Raw genomic sequence first — 16,023 nt, forward strand, 5'->3', positions numbered from 1 at the left:
AGGTAGTAAGAGAGGCGGAGTGGAGGGAAGAAGGTGGCAGAGTGTAACAGCGATGTGTGTACGTGAATGTCTAACACGGGACTACCACCAGATTCGTGTCCGGTCCGACGCCGTTCCGCTGCGGCCTGGCTCCGTGCTCTCTCCTCCATCAACACCCACCGGTTGCGTTTTCAGGACGCAGCACGGAGCAGGACCGCCGAACAGCTGGAGTCATGTGACCAAGATTTTCCTCCTCCTCCTCCTCTCCTCATCCATGTTGTCTTTCTGGTCCTCTGAAAACCTCTGACCTGTTGACTCCAGGCCTGGCTCCGCTCATCATGACTTTGGTTTGTTGTTGTAGTTAAGTGAAATACGATCCGGTGATAACACAGAGTGTTTTATTCTGAGAATTAACCGGATGTTTTCATTTGGTTTTGGTGAAACCTGACTTCCTGTCATGCTCCATCTGCTCTGTTGAGATTGATTGCGTCGTGCATCTGGCAAAAACAGAAGTCGGAACGCATCAGAGTGGATCCAGTGGAAGTTAACACATGGACTTGAATAGAAACCTATCAGATACGGTGCTGTGATGGATCGGAGACAGACAGGACATGGATCTGGTGGAATTTGACATTAAGTATTTTGCAACCCCTCCCTAAGCCATAGTGCAAACCTCTCATACAGATGTGGCCCTCCCACTGTGTGTTTACAAGCTGTACCTCTCTATGTAATCACACACTGGGACTCCAATATTGCGCCCTTTCTGGGTGCAGCGTTTTAGTATAAGAGGCTTTTGTTTAGGCCCTATAAAGAAATGCTACTTTTAATCAGTCACAGCCACAAATATTTCAGTTTAAATCTAAAATCAGACTTGTATGTGTTCAAACAGCCTCTCTAACGTGTGCATCTGTGTTAAATATGATGCAGCTTTCTAAACAGTGAAATCCACCAACTGCATAAATGAATGAACATTAAAAAAAAAAGCAGAGGGCTTCACCGCTCACTGCAGCGCTGGACTTCAAAACCAGATCAGGCCCCCTCTGAGGCAGAAGCTTCAGAGTTCATTTGTCACTTTACAGATCACTAGCTCCTCTAAGAGACACAGAGGACCATGAACCCAAATCCAGCACAGCAAGACGCAGGCAAGGATGGATGGGGGTTGGTGGAAACTGGTGGAAGAGGAGATATTGCTGCCGTATATCATGTGTGAAGAAGGCTCACAGGCGAGGTCATGTAGGACTGTTGTTCCTCCTCGATAAACCCTCTTTGTTACATTTCCATACTTAGCTGTTTATTGATATTTGACATTTGAACCCTTTACCTTGGGCTTGAAATTTTTGCACAAGTATGAACCTCCATTTTACCATGTGCCTTCATATGATCCCCGTATCTGCTCTACATTCACCATCTTCTACATTCAGTTGATGTTATTGTTACCACACTACTGGATCCTTTACAGCCTCCTGCCTGTTGGTATATACACAGTTTGTTTTTAGCTACACATCCCGGCTGTCAGTCAGAGCCTCCCCTCAGCCTTTCATTGCTCTCTCCTTCATCTCTTTTCCCCTCGGTGCCTCATTTGCCCCTGTGCTCTGTTTGTTTGCTCTGCAGACGTTCAGGTGGGCTGGACCTCAGCGAGTCTCGGCTCGCTCCTCCGAGGATTGTCTGTGCAGCAGAGATAAGGGTTAGGGTCAGGACTAATTTAGAGTAAAACCATGGAGCCTATGTTTGGAGTAGAGTGAATGAACGGTCGAACACAGTGGGTATTATGTACATTACGACGTTAAGGAAACAGTTAAAGCGCCGTGACATCCATTATTCATTTGCTTCCTGCCTTTTTGTTTGCCCGTAGAGAGATAAACTCCAACAGACTCATAGATCCATCCATTCTACTCCTAACACGTCAGATAGTGATGATAGACCCAGCATTTACAAACAATAACAAAACCATATGCTTAATTTTTAGTCCCTGCTCTACAGGTACAAGGTGACTGCAGGTTGTGTACAGGCGTTTGTTTTTTTGCCTTTATTGATAGGACAGCTGAAGAGAGACAGGAAACACAGGGGGCAGAGAGTGGGGGAAAACCATAGACTGTTTAAATAATGGACGTAGTATCCGTGACTTCACCCATCTGTTCCTGAAGCACTGTTTTGAGGCCAGTCGTCAGCGGCAGCCATATTGGAAATGTTGAACTCAACATAACTTCTGTCGAGCGATTGTAAAGAGGCGGGCTTTGAGCCTCCTCGCCAATAGCTCCAGTGTTCCCGCCTGTCAATCAAGTCAGCTGTGCCTCTCATAAAGGAAAACTTGTAATCTCAATATCTTCAAAATTGCCGCGTTAGAAAAAAATGCTTGTGCCGATCGAGAAATGATCTATCCAGACTACACTCTTCTTTTGTACCAGGCTGTAAACACGTTTATTTCTACTTTAAGGATCAGCTTCTTTGAATTGGTGTGTAAGTGGTTTCCTGTACTTCCGGAGCCAGCCTCTAGTGGACACTCGATGAACTGCAGTTTTTAACACTTCCACATTGGCCACATATTTTTAGACCGGAGGTTGCCGCTTCGGGAAAACATGCAGCAAGTGGTTGCGGCCAAGAGTTGAAGCGGCGACCTCTACAATGATGACTAAAGCATCTGTATGTGGGGCGCTTAGACCGCTAGGCCACCTGCACCCCTTGTACAGGTGGTTTTGAGCTACTCTGCTGAAATAAACTTGCATGATAGCGTTCAGCAAACTAAAACAGACTTTCTGAAGCACGATAATGTCGGTCCTCATACTGGAAATGCTAACCACCTGTCAGTCTACTCAAAAATAACCCCAATTGCACAAATTTATGTGTAACTTCAAGCTGTACATCATCTTAAAGTATGCGTTATTAAAAAAAAGATTCAAACCTTGCAGCATGTGTGAATAGATAAATTAGCTTTTTTGAAAAATGTTTTAATTCTGCTGTAAAAGTTTTGGGGCGCTGGTGGCCTAGCAGTCTAAGCGCACCACGTATCGAGGCTATAGTCCTCGTCGCAGGGGTCGCCAGTTCGACTCCCGGCCGGTCAACTATTTGCTGCACGTCTTCCCCCACTCTCTACTCCCCACGTTTCCTGTCTCTCTTCAGCTGTCCTGTCAATCAAGGCAAAAAAGCCCCAAAAAATATAACTTACAAAAGCAGACATTTGAACACAGTACCTAATGAGGTTTCTTGCCGTCTGCAGCCTGACTCAAGTGGACACTCAAGGAACTGCAGTTTTTTGCATCCAACAAGGTTTATAAAATCTGACAAGCCATCTTTCTGGCGAACCAAAAAACAGACTACACCAAAACATAACCTCCTTGGTGTAGATTAATACGATGGATTGTAGCACTGTGGTAAATTATGATGCAGTAAAACGAGAGTTAAGAAAGTCTCCCTCTCTCTTTCATCGTCTTGTTTATGAAGCACATTCATGGAGCTCTGGAATCCCCAGTTCGAACTGACAAAAATGACACCATACATGTGGAGTGAGAACATGCATGTCACACCCAGGCTCCATCCACCCCATCTCTCTTTCATGTCACTGCGTCAGCCCTCAGGTTCACATCCAGTGTCCGACGCCGAGGGGCTCCGAGAGGGTTTGAATCACTCATGAGGAAGAGTCTCATTCCTCGTCTCCTCCGCTGTCACCTTTTGCCTTTTGTCTCTGCCTCAGTTCTCCACATCTGACAGGATGACACCAAAGCCTTGTTTTATCTCTGCTCCTCAAGCAGCCGGTGACACTTCACTCAGGTGAGGAACACGCGGTGAGTGACACATTACTGCCGATGAACAAGGAGCCAGAATTGACATGATACCTCATCCTGAGGCAGAGAGAGGGCTCGGCGTAGTGACAGGACGATCAGGACCGGCTGTCATGAGAGATGGAAATATACTGCAAAGCAAGCGACAACATCAGGGGTTAAAAAATGAAGTTTCTGAACAAACTGCAGTTCCTTAAGTGTCCACTTGAGGCTGTCTTCAAAAGCCAGAATATTCCCAATAGGCTCCTTTTTAGAAATCCATTCTTACACCAGAAATATCAATCAATCAATCTTTATTTATGTAGCGCCAAATCACAGCAAACATTATCTCAAGACGCTTTTACAAACAGAGCAGGTCTAGACCACTCTATGTCAAATTAGGGGCCTAACACCAAGACTGGGTAAGACTCAGTCTGACCCCACCTTAATCCATCATGAGCATTGCACCTTGCAGTATTTAGCTAGTTACAGCAGAGAGGACAAACTTCCTCTAACAGGCAGAAACCTCCAGCAGGACCAGACTCATGTTAGACACACATCTGCTGAGACCGAGTTGGAGAGAGGGATAGAGGGAGAGAGAGAGAGAGAGAGAGAGAGAGAGAGAGAGAGAGAGAGAGAGAGAGAGAGAGAGAGAGAGAGAGAGAGAGAGAGAGAGAGAGAGAGAGAGAGAGAGAGAGAGAGAGAGAGAGAGAGAGAGAGAGATGATAGTGGGGAGACGGATAGTAGTAGTTGTAGCAGCTGGAGTCTGGCACGTCCACAGCAGCAGAGATCCAGAGGAACCTACGAAACAAGGGAGCTCAGGGACTCCAGAAAGGTCTAAGAAAAGAGAGAAGAGAGGGAGACCAGAAGAAAGAAAAAGAGGAGAATAAAAGGTGAAGGAAAGGACGGGATAAGAAAAGGAGACATAAAGGATAAAGAAACAAAGAACAAAGAAAGAAAGAAAGAAATGAAAGGAAAAGGGAAAGAAAGAGAATGCAGGGAAGAAGGAAAGAAAGAAGGAATGAAAGGAAAAAGGAATAAAAGAAAGAAAGTAAGAAGGAAAGAAAGAACGAAGGAAGCAAGGAAAGAAAGAAAGAAAGAAAGAAGGAAGGAATGAAAGGAAAAGGGAATACAAGAAAGAAGGAAAGAACCCTAAAAAGGAATCTACGGCAGAGATCCAGAGGAACCTACGAGACAAGGGAGCTCAGGGACTCCAGAAAGGTCTAAGAAAAGAGAAAAGTGAGGGAGACCAGAAGAAAGAAAAAGAGGAGAATAAATGGTGAAGGAATGACAGAAGGAAAGGATGGGATCAGAAAAGGAGAAATAAAGGATGAAGAAACATGGAAGGAACAAAGAGAGAAAGAAAGAAGAAAGGAAAGAAAGAAAGTAAGAAGGAATTAAAAAGAAAAAAAAGTGAAAGAAGTAAAGGAAGCAAGATAGAATCTGCCTCGACTGAGTTGGGTCTGGAAAGAGGGATAGAGGAGAATAAGAGACAGAGGGAGCGGTGAAAGAGATGAGACTAGTAGTAGAAGCTGTTGCTGCTGGAGTCCAGCACGTCCGTATCAGCTGGAGTCTGGAACGTCCACAGCAGGAGGACGTCTACGGCAGCTCAGAGGAACCTGTGAGACAAGGGAGCTCAGGGACTCCAGAAAGGTCTATGGTTAGTAATGAACATGTCTACAGCAAGGCACAAAAGATATTTACCTATAGATAAACCAGGAAGGCGAGGTTACACCGTGTCCTTAAAAACGTAAGGAGACAAATAATCAGCGTAGCAGCTAATTGCGTTGTCAGACATTAGACTTAATAATTAAACAACCTTCTAAGTTTGAGATAGCACACATACGCTGATAAAGCACATTAATTAACTGCTCCTAACAGAGTAATATAATGTAAAGGTAACAGACGCCCTCAGGTTCAATCTAACAAAAGCACATAAATTAACTTTTCTATATTCATTTCCTCTTTTTTTCTCTATCTTTAATCTTGCGGCAGAACTACGTTACACACATACATCAGATGGAGGGAACCCGTGCAGGAGGGTCAAACGTTATCAGGAGGTCTGATATTAAATCCAGGTTGCTTCTGTTCAGCTGATAATGTTAGATTGAAAAGAGCGTTTCATTTTACACAGAGCGGGGTTTGTGGGGAGAGTAAATGGTGACTATTAATCATCTTTGGGGGGATGTGGAAGACAATGTTCAGGCGGTTATATTAATGGAAGTATTAATTAGTATGTAATTGTAACCCTGGTCATAAATATAGCTAATTATTTCACAGAGTTCGTCTCTGGAGGAGCAGACACGGATCTCTGAGGGAGACTTTGTGATAGTTTAACACCTGCAAAGATCGGAGAGCAGACGCATCATTAAGGAAAGGTTAGTGAATAGTTAGCTGCTGGTTACTGTACTATCCGTCTCTCTCTTCATCTCCCTCTATCCCTCTCTCCAAGCAAATACCTGTCTAACATGAGTCTGGAGGTTTCTGCCTTGCCACTGTAACTTGCTAAAGAGAAGAACGTATCTTCCTCCATCAGTACCTAGAAGTAGTATGGGAGGTACAGCCTTCAGTTATCAGGCCCCTCTCCTTTGGAATCATCTACCAGTCAGGGTCCAGGAGGCAGACACCCTCTCTACTTTTAAGAGTAGGCTTCAAACTTTCCTTTTTGATAAAGCTTATAGTTAGAGCTGGATCAGGCTTGGACCAGCTCTTAGTTATGCTGCTATGGGCTTAGACTGACACACTGGGATCCTGTCTTTCCCTCTCTCTCCTCTCTCTGCCTGTCTCTCACTTTAACTCTTCCTGTCCCATTAAAGTTACTAACCATAGACCTTTCTGGAGTCCCTGAGCTCCCTTGTCTCGTAGGTTCCTCTGGATCTCTGCTGTAGATTCATTTTTTGGGGTCTGTTATTCATCCTTTCTTTCATTCCTTCCTTCCTTTCTTCCTTTCTTTCTTTCTTTGTTCCTTCCATGTTTCTTCATCCTTTATTTCTCCTTTTCTTATCCCATCCTTTCCTTCTGTCATTCTTTCATCATTTATTCTCCTCTTTTTCTTTCTTCTGGTCTCCCTCTCTTTTCTCTTTTCTTAGACCTTTCTGGAGTCCCTGAGCTCCCTTGTCTCGTAGGTTCCTCTGGATCTCTGCCGTAGACTTCCTGCTGCTACAACTACTACTATCCGTCTCCCCACTATCATCTCTCTCTCTCTTCATCTCCCTCTATCCCTCTCTCCAATACGGTCTCAGCAGATGTGTGTCTAACATGAGTCTGGTCCTGCTGGAGGTTTCTGCCTGTTAAAGGAAGTTTGTCCTTGCCTGTTCATGGTGGATTAAGATGAGATCAGACTGAGTCCTGTCTGTAAGATGGGACTGGATCTGATCCGGTCTTGATGTTGGGTCTTTGTTAAGAACAGAACATAGAGGATGGTCTAAACCTGCTCTTGTAAAATCCTCCAGTAATAACGTTTAATGATTGATTGGTTGTAATGAATAGAATCCTGTCAGGGTGAGACAACACATACTTCCTATTTTACTTGATTCTCCCTCTAAATGTAGTTTGTCTGTTTTTCCAGTGAGACATTAAAAACATGACGTCAGCTGAGTGTTAAATTATTCCTCAGGTGTGTTTTTAAACCATCATTATTCTCCTGAAAGGCTCCTCTACTAAATCGTATTCCAAGTTTATCTTATTAAATCATCATTCTCATATGAAAAGCCTTGGAACACAGAGATGATATTTAATATTGGGGTCAAAGACCCCTCGCCATCAGCAGCGCAGGTTAATGCCAATCAACAGGCGGAGAGGTCTGCTCTGTTGCTAGGAGACTGGAGAGGATATTTTCAATCGGTCCAGTGAGACCCTGATTGGACTGTCATCACTGGCTGCCTGTGTAACTGACCGTGAGAGCAATTACTCCCCTTTTGTCTTCAGAGCAACGTTTTTTAAATCAGGAGCGTTTTTATAGATTGAACAAACAGCTGATCGAGAGTCGTCAGAGACAAGCTTCTTCGAATTCAAGAGATAAAAAAATCCCTGAATGAAAATCAGTCCAACAATCAGATGAAATTGGTCGTTCTCCCTTCGTTCTATGTTTCCGTGCATCAGCAGGAAGGCTTTTGTTTTGAGGAGGTGGCCTTTCAGGAAACACCTAATTGCTATTGGCTGCTCCGTCCGCTCTGACATTTATGAAAACTTTATGGGCAGCAATCGCTCCGGCTTGTGACATTTTGGATTCCCTCTAAAGCTGTGAATATGAAGGCTTTTTTTTTTTCCACTTTACGGGCCACAGGACTCGAAATGAAAACGACAACAGCTCCCACACGGAGTTTCTCTTTGGCGGGGATGAAAGAGCGATGAGAGAAAAGAGAGGGACGGTGTTTTCATCCTGCTGGAAAAAAGGTCATAAATATAATACATCCTGATGGAGACAAAGGTTATTGTGCAGTTTGAAAGTGAAATCTTTTCACAGCTGGTTGAGGTCTGCATGTAACTGAATGATGAAATAATAAACAGGGGCTCTGGCTGCAGGGAGGTGTGATACCACTGGGCTTATGTTTGATACTGATGTGTGAAAAAGCATCATTTGAACAGGATTTATTGGCTTTAATAATCATTGACAGTAAACACAGCAACAAGGAAATCAAACACTTCTCAAGAGCTGATGATGAGAAGCCTCCGGTGTTTGAAACATGTTCTCACTCACAGCTGTCAGATAGTTTGATCATCGACTCTCTGCTTCAATTAAGTTTAATTTCTCAAGAAGATATGAAGGTATCAAAGTAGAATCTGTTGTAGAGCACCAGATTTTTGATGTTCCTCTATCCCTCTCTCCAACACGGTCTCAGCAGATGTGTGTCTAACATGAGTCTGGTCCTGCTGGAGGTTTCTGTCTTGCCACTGTAACTCGCTAAAGAGAAGAACGTATCTTCCTCCATCAGTACCTAAAGTCTCTAAAAGTAGTATGGGAGGTAGAGCCTTCAGCTATCAGGCCCCTCTCCTTTGGAATCATCCACCAGTCAGGGTCCGGGAGGCAGACACCCTCTCTACTTTTAAGAGTAGGCTTCAAACTTTCCTTTTTGATAAAGCTTCTAGTTAGAGCTGGATCAGGCTTGGACCAGGTCTTAGTTATGCTGCTATAGGCTCAGACTGACACACTGGGATCCTGTCTTTCCCTCTCTCTCCTCTCTCTGCCTGTCTCTTCCTTTAACTCTTCCTGTCCCATTAAAGTTACTAACCATAGACCTTTCTGGAGTCCCTGAGCTCCCTTGTCTCGTAGGTTCCTCTGGATCTCTGCTGTAGATTCCTTTTTTGGGTCATTCATCCTTTCTTTTCTTCTTTCCTTGTTTCTGTCTTCATTCTTTCTTTCTTTCTTTCTTTCTTTCTTTCTTTCTTTCTTTCTTTCTTTCTTTCTTTCTTTCTTTCTTTCTTTTCATTTAATTTCGTCCTTACTTTCTGTCCTTTCCTTTCTTTCTTGCTGTCTTTCCTTCTTTCTTTTTCCTTTCATTCCTTCCTTCTTTCTTTCTTTCATTCATTCTTTCTCTCTTTGTTCTTTCCATGTTTCTTCATCCTTTATTTCTCCTTTACTTGTCCCGTCCCATCCTGCTGTCATTCCTTCACCATTTATTCTCCTCTTTTTCTTTCTTCTGGTCTCCCTCTCTTCTCTCTTTTCTTAGACCTTTCTGGAGTCCCTGAGCTCCCTTGTCTCGTAGGTTCCTCTGGATCTCTGCTGCTGTGGACGTGGTCCAGACTCCAGCTGCTACAACTACTACTATCCGTCTCCCCACTATCATCTCTCTCTCTCTTCATCTCCCTCTATCCCTCTCTCCAACACGGTCTCAGCAGATGTGTGTCTAACATGAGTCTGGTCCTGCTGGAGGTTTCTGCCTGTTAAAGGAAGTTTGTCCTTGCCACTGTAACTTGCTAAATGCTGCAAAGTGCTCTGCTCATGGTGGATTAAGATGAGATCAGACTGAGTCCGGTCTGGAAGATGGGACTGGATCTGATCCGGTCTTGATGTTGGGTCTTTTACAGATTTATTGATGGATGTTTGAAGTGTTCTGGTTTTCGCTGGCAGAGCTTGAAAATATACCCGTTGACCCCGGAGACTTAATCTCCATCAAATGATCGCTGATGTGTTTTAGATTGACCAAAACAGGCTGTGTGACCTTAAACTTAATGGTTTGTATCACACAGTCCGGACTCTATCAAGGCCTAGTATTTGTCTGTGTGTCCTCCTTACGTTGTTTATATCCTGGGTCAATGGGTGTAATAGCATTAACGCTAAATGTCTCCCAAACATCACCCACATGAGGATTTCTCATCACAGCATCAACATCTCTTCATGTGTGTCGAAATTATTTCACCAGGGCCAGACACCCAGTCTAATGACTTAAGATGGCGTGACAGTCACGGTGCATTAAATCAATGGATTTATGTCTTCACCAGCTCTGACATGGACCAGAAATAGAAACCATAACATCTCCCCCTGAATGTGTGATGATAACACACGTTAGTAACAAACATAAGCTGACGTGACGACACGAACCGCAGAGAGCGGCGCCCTTCAAACTCACGCGCTCCCGTCTTCATCCCTCTCCGTAATCTGACGGCGGATCAGTATTTAGGGGCCCGCTTGTATTGTGGGGCAGGTGGACTGTTCTCCCTGCAGTCACCCCGCTGTGCCTTCATTTGCATACTGGATCAGATTATCATTACATTATGTATTCCAAGGACAAGCCCTAAGCGTGATGGATGATTGGTGCAGTCTAGTAATCTTCACCAAGGTGCTTTGTCCAGCCTCGTATTTCTGCCTTCATCAGAGCAGCAGTGATCGAAAGCTCTGCTGATCCAGGGTCAGAGTCTCAGTCCGCTGCTGGTGTCTTCATATTGTGCAGCATGGATTGTTGAATATGTTGAAGATGTGGAAACAGTGGATGCAGTTTAAGGATCCAAGGGTTTCTAATAACAGATATCTAAGTTTTCTTAATGCTAGATGCACAAAATGTTAGATATATCAAGTTTTTGATTTGATTGTTAGTGCATGATGTAGATTTAAACTCACTAACACAAGAGGTTATCCTCATTCCTGCACTGTTACATCATTTGCCTTTTTGTAGATAGAGTAAATATATATTTTATGAAATAAAGAAAGGAAAAAAACTTCAAAAAGGGAGAAAAATACATGACAAGAAAAGAAACCCTTACATGCAGGTACAGAAAACATGTTTCATTGATTTAAATCATTATCAGGCTATCAGTTTAACATTTAATGCATCACATCTGTATCTTCCTGATGCTAAATCCTGCTTGAATCGCACTACATCTGCCTCCTCTGGTAGTAAAATTCACAAAATATGAAGTTACAGGTTTCATTTTTAACATTTACTCCAGCCTGCTTTGAATTTGTATAACCTAGGAACACAAGTCAACGTCTTGGAGGAATTTGTGTCGCATCAATTCAATTCAAAATACTTAATTTATCCCAGGGGGGAAATTAAAAGGCCAGAGGGCAGTGGCATAAGAACAAGGTTAGGTCAATAACTGCACAGCAGCAATATATGCATAACCCTGTTCACACAAACATACATACATTTAACCCGAATATGTACATTAAAATTAGAGTTAAAAAAGAAGTGTGGGGAATGTGCCGTGGCTGTGATTGGATAGAGAATAAACATATTTATCAGCAGAATGAATAAGGGACACCAATTATGTCGAAGGTATCAGATTCAAATTGATTACTTCCTGTGAAAAGTTTGCAAGAGGTTCAGTTGGTTTTATACAAGACTGTAGTCTTTATGGTAGAGATCATTGGATGTAAAGCCAGGCAGTGATCTACGGTGTTAAATAATGTTCATATGCAAGAGTGCAACAAAACTGCAGTTCCTCCAGTGTCCACTTGAGGCAGCGTGCAAAAGCTCCTATGTTTAAATGCCCATGTTTACAGCAGAATTAACATGTTAACAGCCGGGTACAAGAACTAGTTTTGGGTATGTAGCTCATTTATTAATTCGGGGACACTGTGCAGGTGTTGAATCTTTTGATAACACATATGCTACCAGCTAAAAGCTAACTCAATTACCCTTCAGGCAGCTGACAACTAGTTTATTGATGTAGCTAGCTTAGACCCAACCTACAACCTTCTCTAATTTAGAATCCTCATCTTTTGTTAGTGTTTGTATTGAAAAAACGCTTGTGGCAAAAATTGCAGACTGTGCCTTTAAATAAACAAACAATTTAGAATGTCAATAACAGCTTGAACAAGATGATGTTTCCAACCTGCTGCCTCCACACCCTCCTTACTCCAGACTAATCCTGTCAACCCTTCGTTCTGTACTACCCCTCTAGTTTGGACCATATTTCCATCATTTCCATCATTTAATGGTCCTTTGTTTCCTCAACAGAACTTCCTTTTTAAGAGCGTCCCGTCCACACAGGCCCCCGACACGAGGACAGGAAGCATGATAAGGAAAGCTTAGAATTCCCAAGTTATCTTTGCAGGAAGTCAAATGAGCTCTTAGAGAAATTATGACTTCCCCCTCGAGGTCATTAATCTGCGAGTCGTCTACCCGGCTGTGTGTGACTGTTAACCCTCCGACCAAATTTAACATTTGGGTAAACATCTGAGTCAACTTCCTGCTGCTGGATGGATTCAGATTAAAAACTGGACCATTTTAATCCAGAGAGTCGACTTTTTGAATACAGGATTTACTCAACTCACCTTTTTCATTTTCATTTGTCCGAATATAATTTGGACAGCAGTGAAGTGCTGTTTCAGGCCGTACTGGATTCATTTAATTCATAGACTAACAGATAGATTCAGCTTCTAATCAGTAAGCTAGCTGATAAGGTTTGAAAATCAGATAAAGGGGGAAACTGCTGAGGGAATTCAAGCTTAACTGGAGTCACCAAAGTGAGAGAAAGTAAATCTATTGTATATCTGTGTCACGTACTTAAACCTTTGGCCTTTTGACATTCATTTACTGTTTGTTTAGCCTATTCCTTTTCCTTGCATGTGACGTTTCTTGTCAGGATGAGAGTGCACCGCAGACACAAAACAAGAGCAAACTGTGCAATGGTGCACAACTTTTGTGTGTTTGTGCTTGACTATCATGAGATCTTTAGCTTTGAGAAATGGTTATAAAGAAGGAGCAGGTAGCTGGGGGAATTAGGGGCTATTAGCTGTAACAAAACAACAGGAAGACAAATTCATAATTCGGGGAAATGGTGCCAAATGGGAACAAGGAAAAAGGAAAATGAGAGGGCCGAGAATTTAACCTTGTGGGACTCCGCAACGAACTTTAAAGGTGACATATCATGCAAAATCGACTTTTTAATGGTTCTCTACCTGAAATATGTGTCCCTGTCTACAAACCCACCGAGAATGAAAAAAATCCATTCTGCCCCTGTTCTGATTTCTCCACCTTTCTGTAAATGTGTGTGAAACCAGCCGTTTCAGACTTCAGTGTTTTTGTTACGTAACAACAATATCCGGTCTGTCACGGAGTCAGAGCTCGGAGCTTGTTCAGCCCATAGACTGTATAAAATACAACTCAACTTCTCTGCTTTTCATTCCCTGCACACATGTGTGCTAACAAGGAGCTTAGGAGGGAGGCATGCTAGTTGTAGGCTGTCTTAATAAACACAAAGGTCGCTTTGACTCCCCACGTCTGCAGATTTGAAGATCTAGTGGATGATTTTTATTTATCATGGATAAGTGCTAGCGCTAGTTAGCATAGCCACATAGCTACATGTCTTAGCTGTAGCTGTGTACCAAGACACACGTCGACATACTGACAAATAAAACAACAAGAAACACTAAATCTGTGACCAATCCTTCAGAAAGGTCCTGCTGCAGGCACCTCTCCATCAGGATCAGATTCTGGATCAGATTCAGAGGGTTGAAGTAAAGCGGGTCTCTGAGCAGCCGTGTATATTCAGCCAACATGTAAACATTAGATCAACGTGCCGAAGAGCCGAGGGCACATCCACTTCCTGAGGGGGCGTGGTCAGAGAGAAAACAGAGTGTTCTGAGGAGGACTGAAGAAGAGGGTTTTTCAGGCAGACCAAAATCTGATTTCAAAGTGTTTTTTTGAGTATAAACTTTAAAGACATGTTTTGGGGACCTCTTAGACCAATATATGTTGATGAAAAAAGCATGATATGTGACCTTTAAAGGAATATTTCAGTTTCTTTCAAGTGGGGTCGTATGAGTTACAGTACACTATTACTCCTGTTAGCCACAATGCGTGCCGGTGAGCTCTTCCCCTTTAATGAGAAAATTCCCAGAGGACCGGGAGGTAAGCTAGGCTATTGTGTTTGCGGTGCACTCTCATCCCTTTAACGTCCCTAGCTGTTAAATTTTGTGGATAAGGTGCATCCCTCCAATCTTTAATTTCAATGCTCACCAGATGTTAGAAGAAAAACCTCCAGACAAATATTTTTTAAGACACATTATCACTTATTTTACTTAAAATCGATCACGTAGGTTCTTAAACAAGAGAAACTCACTGCAAAATAATCAACATTGATTAGCATTGTTAGCTTCAATGACACTCAGACTTCACCTTTTCAAAAAACGAATTTATTGAAAACAAATGTTGATTTATTAACAAGTTTATAAAACAGTGATTTAGTTACATAAATAAATCGATCAGTGTATCAAATCTTAGTTTCAACTTCATGAGCATGTTGACATGGTTGTACAATCATTTACCTAACGTAATAAATAAACGGGAGCATTTTTCTAAAAATAAAAAAGGAGCTACTAACAAACAAGAGACAACACTGAAAACTGTTGAAATGAGCTTTTCAAGCACAGAATACAGAGCTGGGTCAGCTAGAAATAAAGACACTAAAATAAAAAAACAACAGAGTCAGCTGGCGTATGAAAAAAGTTTGGTAGTCAGAACTCCCATTTGGTTATTTTAAAGCATTAAGACAAGGCAAGAAAGAAGGCTGTTCTTGTGTGAGGAATTCTAAAGAGGAGTCAAAACAAAGATGAGGAGACGTTTAAAAAGCGTACAAAAAGGTGGAACAGTCACGACCGACAGGGTAGAGCAACTTTCTGTTTCTGCGCAGAGCGTCGATGTCAGAAGAGGCAGGGACACAGAGATTCGCTTTTTAAACATGAGCGGATTTTAACCCTCAGGGCCCGGCTGTTCAAAAGTTGAATCTGGATTATCATGATCTGGATTTGGGGATACACTTTTTGATATCCAGGATCAGGCGGTCTCAATTGGACTACGCACTACACAGTTTGTCCACAGGGGGCGCACAAACTAACGATCCTGACAGTTTCTAGTGTCGTCAATCTGATTTGATGTTGTTTTTTTAAAGTTATATTTTTGGGGCTTTTTGCCTTTATTCCATAGAACAGCTGAAGAGAGAGGAAATATGGGGAGTAGAGAATGGGGGAAGACATGCAGGAGATGGTCGACCGGTCTGGAATCGAACCAGCGACCCCTGTGACGAGGACTGTAGCCTCTGTATGTGGGGCGCTTGGACCGCTAGGCCACCACAGCCCCTGATTTAATGTTTTATGGAGTCAAAATCCTTCATTTTTTCATATCTAATGTCTTCCTCATCCACTACGTCACGGTAGATAAACAGAAATTCAAGAGGAAGATATGAAAGAATCTGAAGTATCAACACTTAGCTTGAATCAGGATTATCTTGAGTTTTTGGATCTAAGATCTCCCATCCCTACTCAGAAGTTTAAACATCCCATACTGGAGGTTTTATCTGAGTCACCTTATTATTCTATCTTTTATTTTAAACAACCTTATTTTAAGATTTGATCCAGTTCAATAACTTTTGAACAACCCGGCCCCGGATGATCACAGCACTCGCCATGCGATTGACGCCGCTGTCCTCTCTTTCTCCGACTCCCACAGTCCTCAGTCCTCCTCTGTGTTCAGCAGAACACCACTTTGCAAGTCCACTTCCTGTCTGAAAACAACTGGCCTGTATCTGCAGGTCATCACATGCCCTGCAGAGCGAAACCAGCCGTCCGAGTCTCTGAACTGGCCCCTGATGCAATGCAAGGCGAACGTTTTGAAGTCCTTCTGATATGTTTTTTGTTGTCTTGTTTCAAAAACCAAAAGTACTGCAGCTTCAAGTATTGTGCCTTACATAGAATATTCTGTCATAAATTAGTTAACATATACATTATTTTCAATATTCAGACATATACTTTCATATATACAGGACGATAAAATGCTTTTGTTCTCTCTTTTTGTCTTCTTTATGTCTGAGATCCCTGAGAATGAATGTTTTTGCCAAGTTTCCACAA

General features: G+C 42.6%; 1 long non-coding RNA gene across 1 annotated transcript in view; it reads left to right on the top strand.

Annotated features, from left to right (window-relative positions):
- The window catches only part of LOC117831174, a 40,708-nt gene extending 24,745 nt beyond the window's left edge, over nt 1–15,963 (top strand). The window contains exon 4 of the long non-coding RNA XR_004634954.1: nt 15,626–15,963. This is a non-coding gene — a long non-coding RNA (uncharacterized LOC117831174). The remainder of the gene's footprint in view (nt 1–15,625) is intronic.
- The last annotated feature ends 60 nt before the right edge of the window (nt 15,964–16,023 follow it).

Source organism: Notolabrus celidotus, chromosome 19 (assembly GCF_009762535.1).
Source record: "Notolabrus celidotus isolate fNotCel1 chromosome 19, fNotCel1.pri, whole genome shotgun sequence".
NCBI classification, from domain to species: domain Eukaryota; kingdom Metazoa; phylum Chordata; class Actinopteri; order Labriformes; family Labridae; genus Notolabrus; species Notolabrus celidotus.